The 13301-nt window shown below is 38.8% G+C and overlaps 1 protein-coding gene across 1 annotated transcript in view; it reads right to left on the bottom strand.

The window, feature by feature from the left end:
- KCNJ4 (potassium inwardly rectifying channel subfamily J member 4) overlaps window positions 1-5628 on the bottom strand; it is a 97357-nt gene extending 91729 nt beyond the window's left edge. The window contains exon 1 of the mRNA XM_075182948.1: window positions 4983-5628. The gene's annotated coding sequence lies outside the window, so the exon portion shown is untranslated. The remainder of the gene's footprint in view (window positions 1-4982) is intronic.
- Between the last annotated feature and the right edge of the window lie 7673 nt (window positions 5629-13301).

Here is a 13301-nt window from a genome sequence, read left to right as displayed (position 1 = left end):
CACCATACATTCAAAGGATTCCCCAATTAACCAATCAAGCCACAACCCATTTTGCCACAGTAAACCAGGACAGTTGAAAGTTTGTTTTTTCTAAAATAAAGTCTATTTATTATCTGACCACCATGGCAACTAATAATGGGTGAAAAGGGCTTCTAAGTCCCATGAGTCTAATCCAGACTCAGAATTGCCCAAGTGCAACCTAACTTGCAGCCTGACGGTTCTTGTTTGTAGTGCCTGAGGGGTGTCCAAATGGAAGACTGCAAAGCCATCCCTCTCTCCTCTGATAGGAAGAGGGAAACCTTAGTAAACATTTTTACTTGGTACTAGTGGAGCTTTTTTGTTCAAGGCATTTTTTTTTTATATAAAACATCATTAATTGATAAGATAATGTAATGTCAAAGAACAACTCTAAAGGTTAGATTTACTAAAGCTTTGAAAAGGAAAAGAGCTGTTGTCCATAGCAACCAGATTGTAGTTATCATTTTCTAGGGCAGTGGTGAGCAACAGGCTCCCTATGGCCCTCTGACCTGCGGCACCCAGCTCCTTCCTGCTTTATGATATTATATTATATTCAGTGTTTGCTATAGCTTGTTGCACTTCTTTAAAATGTTTGCTGATAAAGAAATGGAAAAAATCTGGCACAACTGTGAATTTGTCTAGAATAGGCCTTCCTCCAAAACTCAGCATCCATGACAGAAGGACACTTGTTAGGAAGGCACACCAAGATGCCTATGACTACTCTAACAGTGTAATAGTCTTCCATGGCAGGAACAGGCTATTGCCACAAGGCAATAGCCTGGCCTTTCACAAACTTGTGCTTTATGGGAGGGTGGCAAAAGGAAAACTATTGTTGAAAAAGCTTACATGAGCATTTGCAAGGAAGCATGTTGGAGACCCATATACCAAATGGAGACATTATGAAACCTTTTTGACCTCAATGACAGGTGCTCTGCTTGGAGCAAGCATAACAGTGGGCAACACACTAAGAACACTGCCCGTACCATGAAGCATAGCGATGGCAGCATATTACTCTGGGATGTTTCTCTGCTCCAGGGAATGGAACATTTGTGAAAATAGAGGACAACATGGATGGAGCAAGATATTATTATTATTATTATTATTATTAATTTTTATTTATAGGGCGCCAGTAGGTGTCCGTAGCGCCGTACAGGGACAAACAAAATTACAATACGAGGTGAGACAGCACAGTACAGTAAACAATAAGCACAGTAACTCAGTGAGCTCAAAGCACAGCTAGAGAGGGAGGGGAGAGGGGAAGGTCCGCCAATGACGGAGTCCAAGAGTGAAGGCACGGATGACAGGGAGACCCCCAAGGGGAGAGGAGGGAGCGAGAGGCGACGGGAGGAAGAGGGTCCTCAAGGAGGAGGGCTAAGTAGCTGGAGAGCAGAGTTAACAGTGGTGAAGACAGGAGGAGAGAAAATCCTTCTCAAAGGAGCGTACAATCTAAGGGGTGGGGTAGACAGACAGAGAGACACAGGGGAGAGATGGAGGAATGGAGGATAAGGATAAGGGAAGGGGAAAGAGGGAAAGAGGCAGAAGAAAAGGTAAGAAATTAAGTGGGAGACTGGAAGGCTTTAAGAAAAAGATGGGTTTTTAAAGCCCGTTTGAAACTGGACAGATTAGGGGAAGTTCTGATGGAGGGAGGGAGCTTGTTCCAGTGGAGGGGGGCAGCGCGGGCAAAGTCTTGGATACGCGCGTGGGAGGAGGTTATCAGGGGGGAAGAGAGGCGACGGTCATTGGCAGAACGGAGAGGGCGGGATGGAGCATGAATAGAGAAGAGGGTGGATATGTAGGGTGCAGTGGAGTTGGCGAGGGCCTTGTATGTAAGTGTGAGGAGCTTGAACAGGATTCTGTAGGGGAAAGTGAGCCAGTGAAGGGATTGGTAGGGTTGGGAGACAGAAGAGGAGCGGCGAGAAAGGAATATATAGACAACACTTGGAGGAAAATCTGCTGCAGTCTAGTTTCCTAGGGATTGGGAGAAAATATATATTCTAGCAAGACAATGACCCAAAGCGTACAGCAAAAGCCACAACAGAGTAGCTTAACTACAAAAAAAGAAAAAAATTCTCTGAATTGTACCAATCAAAGCCCAGACATCCATCCTATTAAGAATCTGTGGAATGATTTAAATATTAATGTTTACCAACAGAACCGAGCAATATCACCAAAAGAATAGGTGACAATTGCAGTGTTCAGATGTGCAATGTGTACAGACTTACCAAATATGTTCACAGCTTTAATTTCACCTAAATGTGTTTCTACCTAATGTGAAAACAAAGGGGGGTGACTATTATGTAATCAGTTATTGTTTGTTTTCTTTTATTTGTAATTACATAGGAAAGAACTTTACAGTTTTTATTTAATATTATCAAATAAAAACTGATACGAATTCCCAAATAAATCTATTTTAATTCCATGATGTAATAAAAAAGGATGTGGAAAATGGAGGTTTTTTTTATAGCCACAGTAACATGGACGTGCCTTTATCTCCCACCCTGAAACAATGTTAGTTGTTGGACTGTTAAATGATGAAATACTGTTCTTTCACTCGGAGATGTGCTGACAGTTTAATGTTTGCTCTAGACTTGTACAGAAATAAGAACACACACATACACACACTTAGCTATACCCATGCTCATTTATAGTATTTTATCTTTAAATCTACATGCTGCAATGTTGTATATGGTATATTAATATATTACTGAAATCAATGCACAAATGTATTGAAAATATGTTTTAATGATTGTAACTCCTTATAACATGCAGGCGTCACTACTGCTGCTGACATCTATATACACCTTTCAGTCACCAATTAAACCCCTTCATAGATAACAGTAGAAACATCACAGTTTCTGCATATGATACCAGTTAAACTGCATATTCTCAAATATCCTTAAACATTTTTAGGAAACTGTTGATTCTTCCAGGATAGTCAGCTGCGACAATCTGTCTTTGCAATAAATTTAGTTCTTAATTGCAGTGCAACATTGCAAGGGTCAGGCTCCATTTGGTCTCTACACGTGTACAACATTTGCTGCATGATGTACTTAGTGCCACTGGGTTACCTGATGACCATTGACAAGTCCCTACGTAATTGGTTTTATTCCATCTAGTGGCGCTGACAACCAAGTCGATATGAGTGCCACGTGATGTTCAGCCATTTGACTGATCATAATAAAAGTTGTTCCTTTTTTTAAATCTTTCTTTATGGTAATCCATATTCTCCCTAACTAGCAGACCTATAGGAATCCCATGTCAGGACACCCAGAGAATGAGGGAACTTCCCACCCCCCAACAGTGCCCCAACTCTGCTTCTCCTGGTATTGGCAACCCAAATTGCCTTGTGTTAGTTTCTAGCACAGGTGTTGCTTGGATACTGTCACAGCTATAAAAACGGCCACAATGCTGTTTTCACCATCCTATGTGGGTGTTGTCAGTAAGAGGAAAAGCAGTAGTTACAGCACTAGCTGGGTCAGTTCTACCAAACTTTGGGGAATCCTGGCTGACTACTGTTAGTTGGGGAGAAGTTACTAAAAATGATTTTTATTGGAATTCATTTTTTTAAATTTCAAAGTTTTACAACACATGATAAAATAAAAATGTACAATAATTGTTGTTGATATTTTGGATTTAAGTATTCGGGTGGGAAGAGGTTTTTCTTATCTCAGAATAAGTATGAGAAATGACTGAAGTGTGTGAGCATCGAAGATAGTGGACAGAGGAATATCTCCCACAAAAAGTGGTAGCAGATAATATAGTAAAGGAATGGAAAACTGTATTGATAGAGCTAAATATATCTTGAATATAATATAAGGTCAGAGATCAAACAGGGTGTGGGGTTTTAGAGTAGACAAGAAAGGATAAGTTAAGTGGCTCTTAACAGACGTCAGATACTGTGTTTCTATGGAAATATATGAGAAATGGTTTTCAAATATGGCTGCGAGACAAAGTGCCTGACTTAATGTTTATCTTAAATATAACCAGCAATTTGTCCAAGATACCACAAACCTAATGGGTACATGATATGTTTTAATTGTGTGTTTTTGTTTCAGAGAGCATGAAAATTTTAAAACTGTTTCAAAGGTAGGATAGATGAATTTAAAATACTTTGCTTTATAATGTGTAAATTATTCAGAACTTTAACAGTCAATCTCTAGATAGATAGATAGATAGATAGATAGATAGATAGTGAAGATTGAGGATTAGAGAGAAAGATACGGCTGAAGTTATGAGCCATTTGTGAGCCATTTATATACATAATAAATAATAATTAAATAATAATAAAAATTATCATTTTTGGATAAAAGGATATGCTGGGACAGCCAAGATCTTACAACAAAACATGCCAAAGAGTGCAGATTACAACTATTTAAAAAAAAAAAAAATTCACCACTTCATAAAATGAAGAATTTCAGACACATTTTATAGAACTTGATGGATATTTCATTGTTAAACTTGGAATAATAATAATATAATAATAATAATAATAATAATAATAATAATAATAATAATAATAATAATAATATAATTTTGCTACTTTTAAACACAAACGTATTAAGTCTAAAAATAACTATTTCACAGAAATATAATTGTTCCCTTTCTGTACAATTATTACACATTATTGCATTATGTGTGAGTATATATATATATATATATATATATATATATATATATATATATATATATATGTTGATATTGCCATGTATACATTTATGTTTATATAAATATATAAAACAGTGTGCAATAATTTCACAAAATAGCGGTATTGCAGTAAAACTAAGTTAACCATAATCCATATGTACACGTCCTATTATTTGAGCATTCAGATTTAAGTGGAAAGACTTCACACATAATCTATACACTGCTATCATAAAATTTAATAAGATAAAATAACATCAAAGCAAAAACAGTAACAGCATCAACCAAATAGCATGGCAATATAAAAAGGGTTGTTATCTTACCTGGGCGTTTGCTGAAGATGCATACAGATAACTAATTGTCACTGTGTATGTAAAGGCAATTTCTTCAGACTGTCCCTGTGACTTTCTGTCCCAGAATGCTAACTTTGCTTCCTGGAAAGTCTACACCAGAACATCTTATTTTCCCGTACAGCACACATTTTATTTTAGTTCCTGAATAATTTTTCTACTATATGTCTTGTTTGGTATATATTTCTCCCAAATAACATGCCCTCCTCTATTCTATTATCATTGTAATTTTAGTTTCTTTTCACAATTTTAGCATTTTGTCCCTTTAACTATTATCCACATGAATTTCACTACTCTCTAGGTAGCCTACTATTCTTTCAGCAGTTCATTATTCTTAATTCCCTACATCTGCTATTTGTTCTGTTTCTTTGTTATTTAAATCTGTGGTATCTCGTAGTTGCTGAGTATCTTTTACTTTTTAGATAGTGAAGAATCTTTTTGTATCTCTTTAAATGATCATCTGCCACTTTCCTATTCCTTAGTTGTTCTGTTTCTCCTTGTATCTCTCCCTGTTGCTGCTGCTTCCTCGCTGTGTCTCTTCTCCCTTCTCTTTCTCTTGCTGTTCGTTTGAGCAGTTTGTGGTTGTGCACAGGAATCTGACAGCGCTGGGCTGGATGATCTCTTCTCTACATGTGATCACAGCTTGTATTCACACTGCAGCCTGGTGGGAGAAAGAGGGGCTCTGGACTCAATAGGGCCATACATTGTCAGCCAGATTTGTTTCTATCATAATTTGGCATAAGTGGCAGAGCTGAACTGTGTGACTTTACCTGGAGTAGCTGTCAGTATTTCATTAAAGAGGTGTCAATTGCTACCAGGTATCTCCTCCTACAACTTAACCAATCAAGTCCTCAGGCTTGCTCCTTTACTATTGTTAATTTTATTGATATATAATTATTCCTACAAAACTGTAGTGTATAAGGGAATATCATTTTATGGGGGGAATTCAAAGTGCAATGGGAGCTTCATGCAATATGCTCCTTAGCGCACTTCCGGTTAAAAGGGTAAAGGAATCTCTGCTCATTAATGTAGAGGTGCTAGCAAAAATGAGCAGAGATTTCAGACCCAACATCGCCATGGAGTCTCATCACCTGAGGCTCTGGTGGCACTTCACTTTGGATTGAATCTGCCCCTTCAATTCTAAGCACTTCAAGTACCGAAATATTGTAAGTGAAACCTGACTGCCAGAAATTAATTTCCTGGGTCCAGTGTTCATTTTCTCTGGCAGTTTCCCATACATCCTTTGACCATCCACCATTGCTCACCTTGTTCTTGCAGCTATCTCTCTGCAGGAGAGAGAGGAGTAAGAGCGGGCATGAGCAGAACATCAGGGGATCCACTGGACAGCATAAATGTTAGTATTGTTAAAGCTTTTGCTTTAACTACACTATGTATCCCATAGCACAGAATTTTGGAAGCTCACAGTCGTAAATTAATAGGTAGTGCACACAAAATAGTTTGAATTGCTTTTTTAAAATGAGCTCCATAGGGTGTTGGAATGATTATTATTTAATAGAGATGAGCATCTCGGATTCGGGGAAATCGGACAGATCTGAGATTTGTGAATTCAAGTATAAACAAAATACTACTTGATTCTTCGCAGTAAAATCAGATCTGAAGACGAGGCAAAATGTCATTTCCAGTGGAAAAAAATTCAAAACTCTTGCGAGTTTTGGATCAATAATATGTATGTGTATATATGTTAGAGATGAGCTGTTAGGATTCGAAGAAATGCGACAGATCCTAGATTTGGGGTCAATTTCTTCTCTTAAAACATGGCAAATGTCATTTTCAGGAAAATATTGATGCAAAACTGACGAGAGTTTTATATCGTTATCTTCAATATATATATATATATATATATATATATATATATATATATAGCCCTCCCTCGTTTCCTCATGTGCCATTTTATAGTAGCAGCGTATAGGGAGGATGTTACCTGCATTGCTCTGCTCTGAAATTACAGTCCGGAGTGAAAGAGGGACAGAGAAAACAGTAGAATAGTTGTAATTATTGTAAGGCAGTTTTGTAGAGATCAGTGAGCTAGAATAGTGTGCTGATCAATTGGTTTTAATTTCAATCTGTCAGAGAGTATAGACAGAGTAGTGGCTACTGGTTGTTATTAATTCATATATAATAGTACTACTATAAAGACTGAGTTAGATATTATTCTGAGCTAAGTAGTATATATTTAGTGGAGAAAAACTGTGTGCTTTTGCCGTTCAAAAAACTGGGTGTGTGCGTGTGAGTGTCAGCCAGCTGCAGACCCCCCAAAAATATCTATTCTATACTTTTTTTCTATTTTTCATTACTTGCCAATTTTGAAAGGGTCATTAAGTGACATATATTAAAAAAAAAGTGTATTTGCATGTCAGTGTCAACGCAGCTGCACACCCCAAAAAAACACTATATTTTCTAAACTTTTCTATTTTTCAATACTTGTCAATTTGTAAACGGTCATTAAGTGACATCCATATTTAAAAAGGGTGTTTGCATTTGAGGTTTTATTTCTGGGCATTTTCACGACCACATATAGGGCATTGCAGTGGCTGCAAAAACAAATGTCATCTGCCATGCCACCAACTGAAGCAAGCACATTAGATAAATTAAACAACAACAAAAATTTAGTGCAGGTGCAAGAGATAAAAATGTTGAAACATTATGCATACACTAAATTTGGATCGTTAGTCGGCATACATCATCATCACCATTTATTTATATAGCGCCACTAATTCCGCAGCGCTGTACAGAGAACCTCGCTCACATTAGTCCCTGCCCCATTGGGGCTTACAGTCTAAATTCCCTAACACACACACACACACACACACATAAAATAGGGTCAATTTGTTAGCAGCCAATTAACCTACTAAGTATGTTCATGAAATGAACAGGCAGTAACAATCATATGTCATTAGATAGACAGAGGCATCAGTAGATATTTAGACAAGTAGATACCAATTGTAAAGCGCTACGTAATTTGCTGTTGCTATATAAATAAATGATGATGATAGAGAAAGATGGCCTGCACTCATACCAACAACTTCAAAGACTAGTACTATGCACTTCTCTATGGGCAGAACATTCATTGTTAGCCAAGAGGAGTAACCAGAATACAAGAGACTAACCAGGGACAGTCCAAGGGTCAGGCCAAAGGTCAAGGCAGGTTGCAAGTAAGGAGAATCCAATAAACAGGCAGAAGTCAGGGGCAATCAGCAAACAGCAGGGTCCAGAACAAGCCAAGGGTTATGAAGCAGGTCAGCAAGTGTGTGAACAAAAGCTATAACCGGCAGGGAGGCTAAGCCCTCCCTGCCTTATACATAGAAGGGCCAATCAAAAATTAGGTGGCACAGCTTAAATGGTCAGCCTCAGTTGGCTATTAATTCATTGAAACTGTTTGCGCATGCGCCTGGCTGCCCCTCATGCCAGGACACGGCGTTTCACTGACAAAGCATCCTGGCCATTGCCTTGGTGACAGCCGGGACAAAGAGGAAGTGACATCCCAGTTGACATGTAAACAGCTTGGGGCACCGACCATGGCTTGTATCAATGATAGAGAAAGGTATCCTGCACCCATTCCAAAAACTTCAAAGACTAGTACTATGCACTTTTCGATGGGCAGATCATTCACCGCTAGCAAAGAGCAGAACTTTAAAAAAGACCTTATTTTACTTAAGTGGTTGTTTAATAATTATGCAATGTGTAAGTTAGATCTGGCTGAATACAGGAATATGTGCCATAATGCTGCCCTTCTGAATTAAACAAAGGGACTCGTATATACTTATGGGGAGGGATGAAGAGTCAGTCCCCTGGGGGAGCTTCATCCAACCCCATGATAAAGGGAACTACCCAAAACTTGCAGTGGAGGTTGTCCCCAAGACCATTGTATATAAATATGGAATATATATAAATAATACTTATACAGTCAAGTCCATAAATATTGGGACATCGACAAAATTCTCATATTTTGGGCTTTATACACCACCACAATGGATTTGAAATGAAACTAACAAGATGTGCTTTAACTGCAGACTTTCAGCTTTAATTTGAGGGTATTTACATCCAAATGAGGTGAACGGTGTAGGAATTACAATGGTATATATATGTGCCTCACACTTTTTACGGGACCAAAAGTAGTGGGACAATCAACTCAAAACATATTTCATGGACATGTGTGGGCTATTCCCTCGTTATTTCATCATCAATTAAGCAGGTAAAAGGTCTGGAGTTAATTCTAGGTGTTACATTTGAATTTGGAATCTGTTGCTGTCGACTCTCAATATGAGATCCAAAGAGCTGTCACTATCAGTGAAGCAAGCCATTATTATGCCGAACAATCAAAACAAACCCATCAGAGAGATAGCAAAAACATTAGGTGTGGCCAAATCAACTGTTTGGAACATTCTTAAAAAGAAAGAACGCACCGGAGAGCTCAGCAACACCAAAAGACCCGGAAGACCCCGGAAAACAACTGTGGTGGATGACAGAAGAATTTTTTCCCTGGTGAATCAAAACCCCTTCACAACAGATAGCCAAATCAGAAACACTCTCCAGGAGGTAGGTGTATATGTGTCAAAGTCAACAATCAAGAGAAGACTTCACAAGAGTGAATATAGAGGGTTCACCACAAGATGTAAACCATTTGTGAGCCACAAAAACAGGAAGACCAGATTAGAGTTTGGCAAACAACATCTAAAAAGGCTATTACAGTTCTGGAACAACATCCTATGGACAGATGAGACAAAGATCAACTTGTACCAGAGTGATGGGAAGAGAAGAGTATGTAGAAGGAAAGGAACTGCTCATGATTCAAAACATACCACCTCATCGGTGAAGCATGGTGGTGGTAGTGTCATGGCGTGGGCATGTATGGGTGCCAATGGAACTGGTTCCCTTGTATTTATTGATCATGTGACTGCTGACAAAATCAGCAGGATGAATTCTGAAGTGATTTGGGCAATATTGTCTGCTCATATTCAGTCAAATGCTTCAGAACTCACTGGACGGCGCTTCACAGTGCAGATGGACAATGACCCGGAGCATACTGCAAAAGCAACCAAAGAGTTTTTTAAGGCTAACAAGTGGAATGTTATGCAATGGCCAAGTCAATCACCTGACCTGAATCCGATTGAGCATGCATTTCACTTGATGAAGACAAAACTGAAGGGAAAATGCCCCAAGAACAAGCAGGAACTGAAGACATTTGCAGTAGAGGCCTGGCAGAGCATCAGCAGGGATGAAACCCAACGTCTGGTGATGTCTATGCCTTCCAGACTTCAGGCTGTAATTGACTGCAAAGGATTAGCAACAAAGTATTAAACAGTGAAAGTTTGATGTTGGGTTGTTTAGTTTGTCCCATTACTTTTGGTCCCTTAAAAAGTGGGAGGCACATATAGAAACCGTTGTAATTCCTACACTGTTCACCTGATTTGGATGTAAATTCCCTCAAATTAAAGCTGAAAGTCTGCAGTTAAAGCACATCATGTTAGTTTCATTTCAAATCCATTGTGGTGGTGTATAGAGCCCAAAATAATTTTGTTGATGTCCCAATATTTATGGACTTGACTGTATGTTCTATTAGTGAAGTGTAAGAAATATGTAAAACAGACATTTCAGATAGGCCAATAGTTGGCCTTCCCACATAAGTATGTATAATACTCACATTGATGCAGATTTGGTTGCGCAAAACATGTCTTGACAATGCATTTGAAAAGTGCACATACTGAGAAATTAAGAGGACAGAATTTGACCCTGGCAAAGAATACATGTAGAGATGTAGATATGATGGCCGACAATTTACACTATGTGATGGAGTTAGACAACCGTATAGACTGAGTATGACAAGATAGGCAATAAGTCAAAGGCACTTAAACTCATGTGTTTGTGTGAGTGTCATTCACTTACCCATTCGGGGTTAATTATCCTGCATTCCAAGCCAATAAGATCCACAGGGAGGGTCTTAGGCTTCTCTACATATTTTAACCCCCAGTGAATGTTGGGTTTTGTGTTTGCTGCACCAAATACCTCCCTTCTGCCCTGCAAATGTGTCTGTTTTATTGCATTACTGTCAGTGTTAACTAATTTTGCTTTTTCCCTATCACAAAGGAGGCACAGTAGGCAATATAGCAGTGGTGTTAAACTCATAGCCAAATGCATAGATTTTGTGGCCCCGCCAGGGCCAAGAACAAAAAAAGAAAAGAAAAAAAAAATACTTATCTGACACCAGCGCGCCCTTCTCTCCTCCTCCCATCGCACTGAATGTTGGGCGCGACGTCATCATGCCCAACATTTGCAGAGAGGAGCGCACAGGAAGAAGAGAAGATAACAGAAGCGAAGAAAGAAGGCAATGGAAAAGTAAGTGAAGGGGAACAAAAGCTGCATGAAGGGCACAGTGTGAAACAGGGGAGACAGGCAAGGCCACTAAGAGGAATTTGGGGCCCCAGTACAGCTACTATTTCCCCTCCCCTCCCCAGAGGTAAAGGTAAGGAGTGTGTGCTGCCCCTGTGCAGAGCCGACGACAGATGGGGCGTGGTCACTGGTTTTGGGGGGCATGGCCAATACGTGGCATGGCTGTGTCACTTTAAACATGCACATCACAACCACTCCAGCTACATCTCAACCCGTAAAGTCAAGCACTGTCTGGGGACTGGGAGCTACCGACAGCTGTCTCTCCCTCCCTTTTGACTCTGAGCAGCACAAACCCCCTAAAAAATATAAAATTTGTTTGTTAAGAAATAATTATTAAACTGCCATGTAGTTTTGTCACTACTCTGTCACTAACTATAGCCAGTCAGCTCGCTGCAGACTTTGAGAAAAATTGGTGAAAATTTGGACAGTTGTGAAGATATCATTAGAAACTAGACTGTAATTGAATGTTAGTGTTATAAATAGTATTAGAGGAGCAAAAGCAGCACAATATTACATACTTTTACCTATTTATCACAATTTTTAATTAAATCCAAAACCAAAACCTTTCAGGATTTTTGGGCAAAACCAGTAACAAAACCAAAACATGAAGACGTTTTAGAAACAAAACCACATCCAAAAACAAAACACGGGGGTCAGCACTCATCTCTAGCATTTAACCCTTTGAATTCTGGGATCTGGGAAAAAAAATCTCACTAGAAGTGCCAGGACGTTTTTCAAGATTTTTTTCATACACCATGTTAGGTCTTATTTCTAGAAGTGTTTTCCTCTTTACACCTAGGGGCTAATTCAATTCCCAATTTTCTCGCATGATAATGTGTGAACACAGAATACGCTTGTAGTTTTGTGCCATTCTATTCTTCATCTTTTCCTGCTATCACAAACACAAAAATAACTTTATACCACCATAGAAAGTATGGCGAGCGCAAATTTATTTATTTTTTCATTTCTGTTTGAGCAATATTTTTTACATGAAATTAATTGTTATTGTCTGAATCTATTTACCAACATCTCATTGCAGACCATTAATGATGTATATTTTGTTTCAAAAGTCAATAACAACAATTTAAAATATATATTTTTTAAAACCTTAAAAACAGATGCAACTACTCGTTGCGTACACCCTTGATACCTCCTGTTAATGTAATATCAGGATCACGTTAACAGAATAAAACACCCCAAAAACATATTTATTGATTAAATAAAAAAACATTTCAGTGTTTGTCTCTTGGTTATTTATCTACTAGCCTTGTGTTTGTGTTAAAAGCTGCATGTGAAAACACATATAGATGACTTCAGGTTCGATATTCAGTTCACATGTGGTTTATCCATGGTTGATATGCGCTGGACGCAGTTACATGGGTTTGGTAATAAGTTTAGACGCAAGCAACACAAAGGGCTTCTCATTCATATGAATGGGATTTCTACCTTGTAACCTCTATTAGTAAATAAATAAGTACAAGGATAAAAAAAAAAAGAGTGCTCTCTCCTCAAAATCCATAACCATCACCAGTACTAGGCCATCTCACTGGTTCTCACTAAGACAAGGGGACAACCTGCTAAATTGGAAACTAGTGCCAGGCTGGGCAGATAAGGGTTGGTCACACAATTAACAGGGCAACCTGCATTGTGGTGTCCACCTGTCATAGTGGGAACCAGCACCAGCCTGGTCAGCTCAGGCCTTTAGCTTCTATGACGAGGGGTAGAGGGGGCAGTATGCTGCCTCTCCCAAATACTCACAGTCCTGGACTGAAAAGTTCTGCAGCTCTTCCAGGGACCCACAGCCCTCGATAATCCAATGTGAAATTGCTCTGTCTTTGTAATCTACTGTAAGAAACATACCCACGAAAGCTAACACAACTGCAC

This window comes from Mixophyes fleayi, chromosome 8, assembly GCF_038048845.1.
Source record: "Mixophyes fleayi isolate aMixFle1 chromosome 8, aMixFle1.hap1, whole genome shotgun sequence".
Classification (NCBI taxonomy): domain Eukaryota; kingdom Metazoa; phylum Chordata; class Amphibia; order Anura; family Limnodynastidae; genus Mixophyes; species Mixophyes fleayi.
Note: the sequence above shows the minus strand (reverse complement) of the source record. Positions and strands in the feature narration are given on the sequence as shown.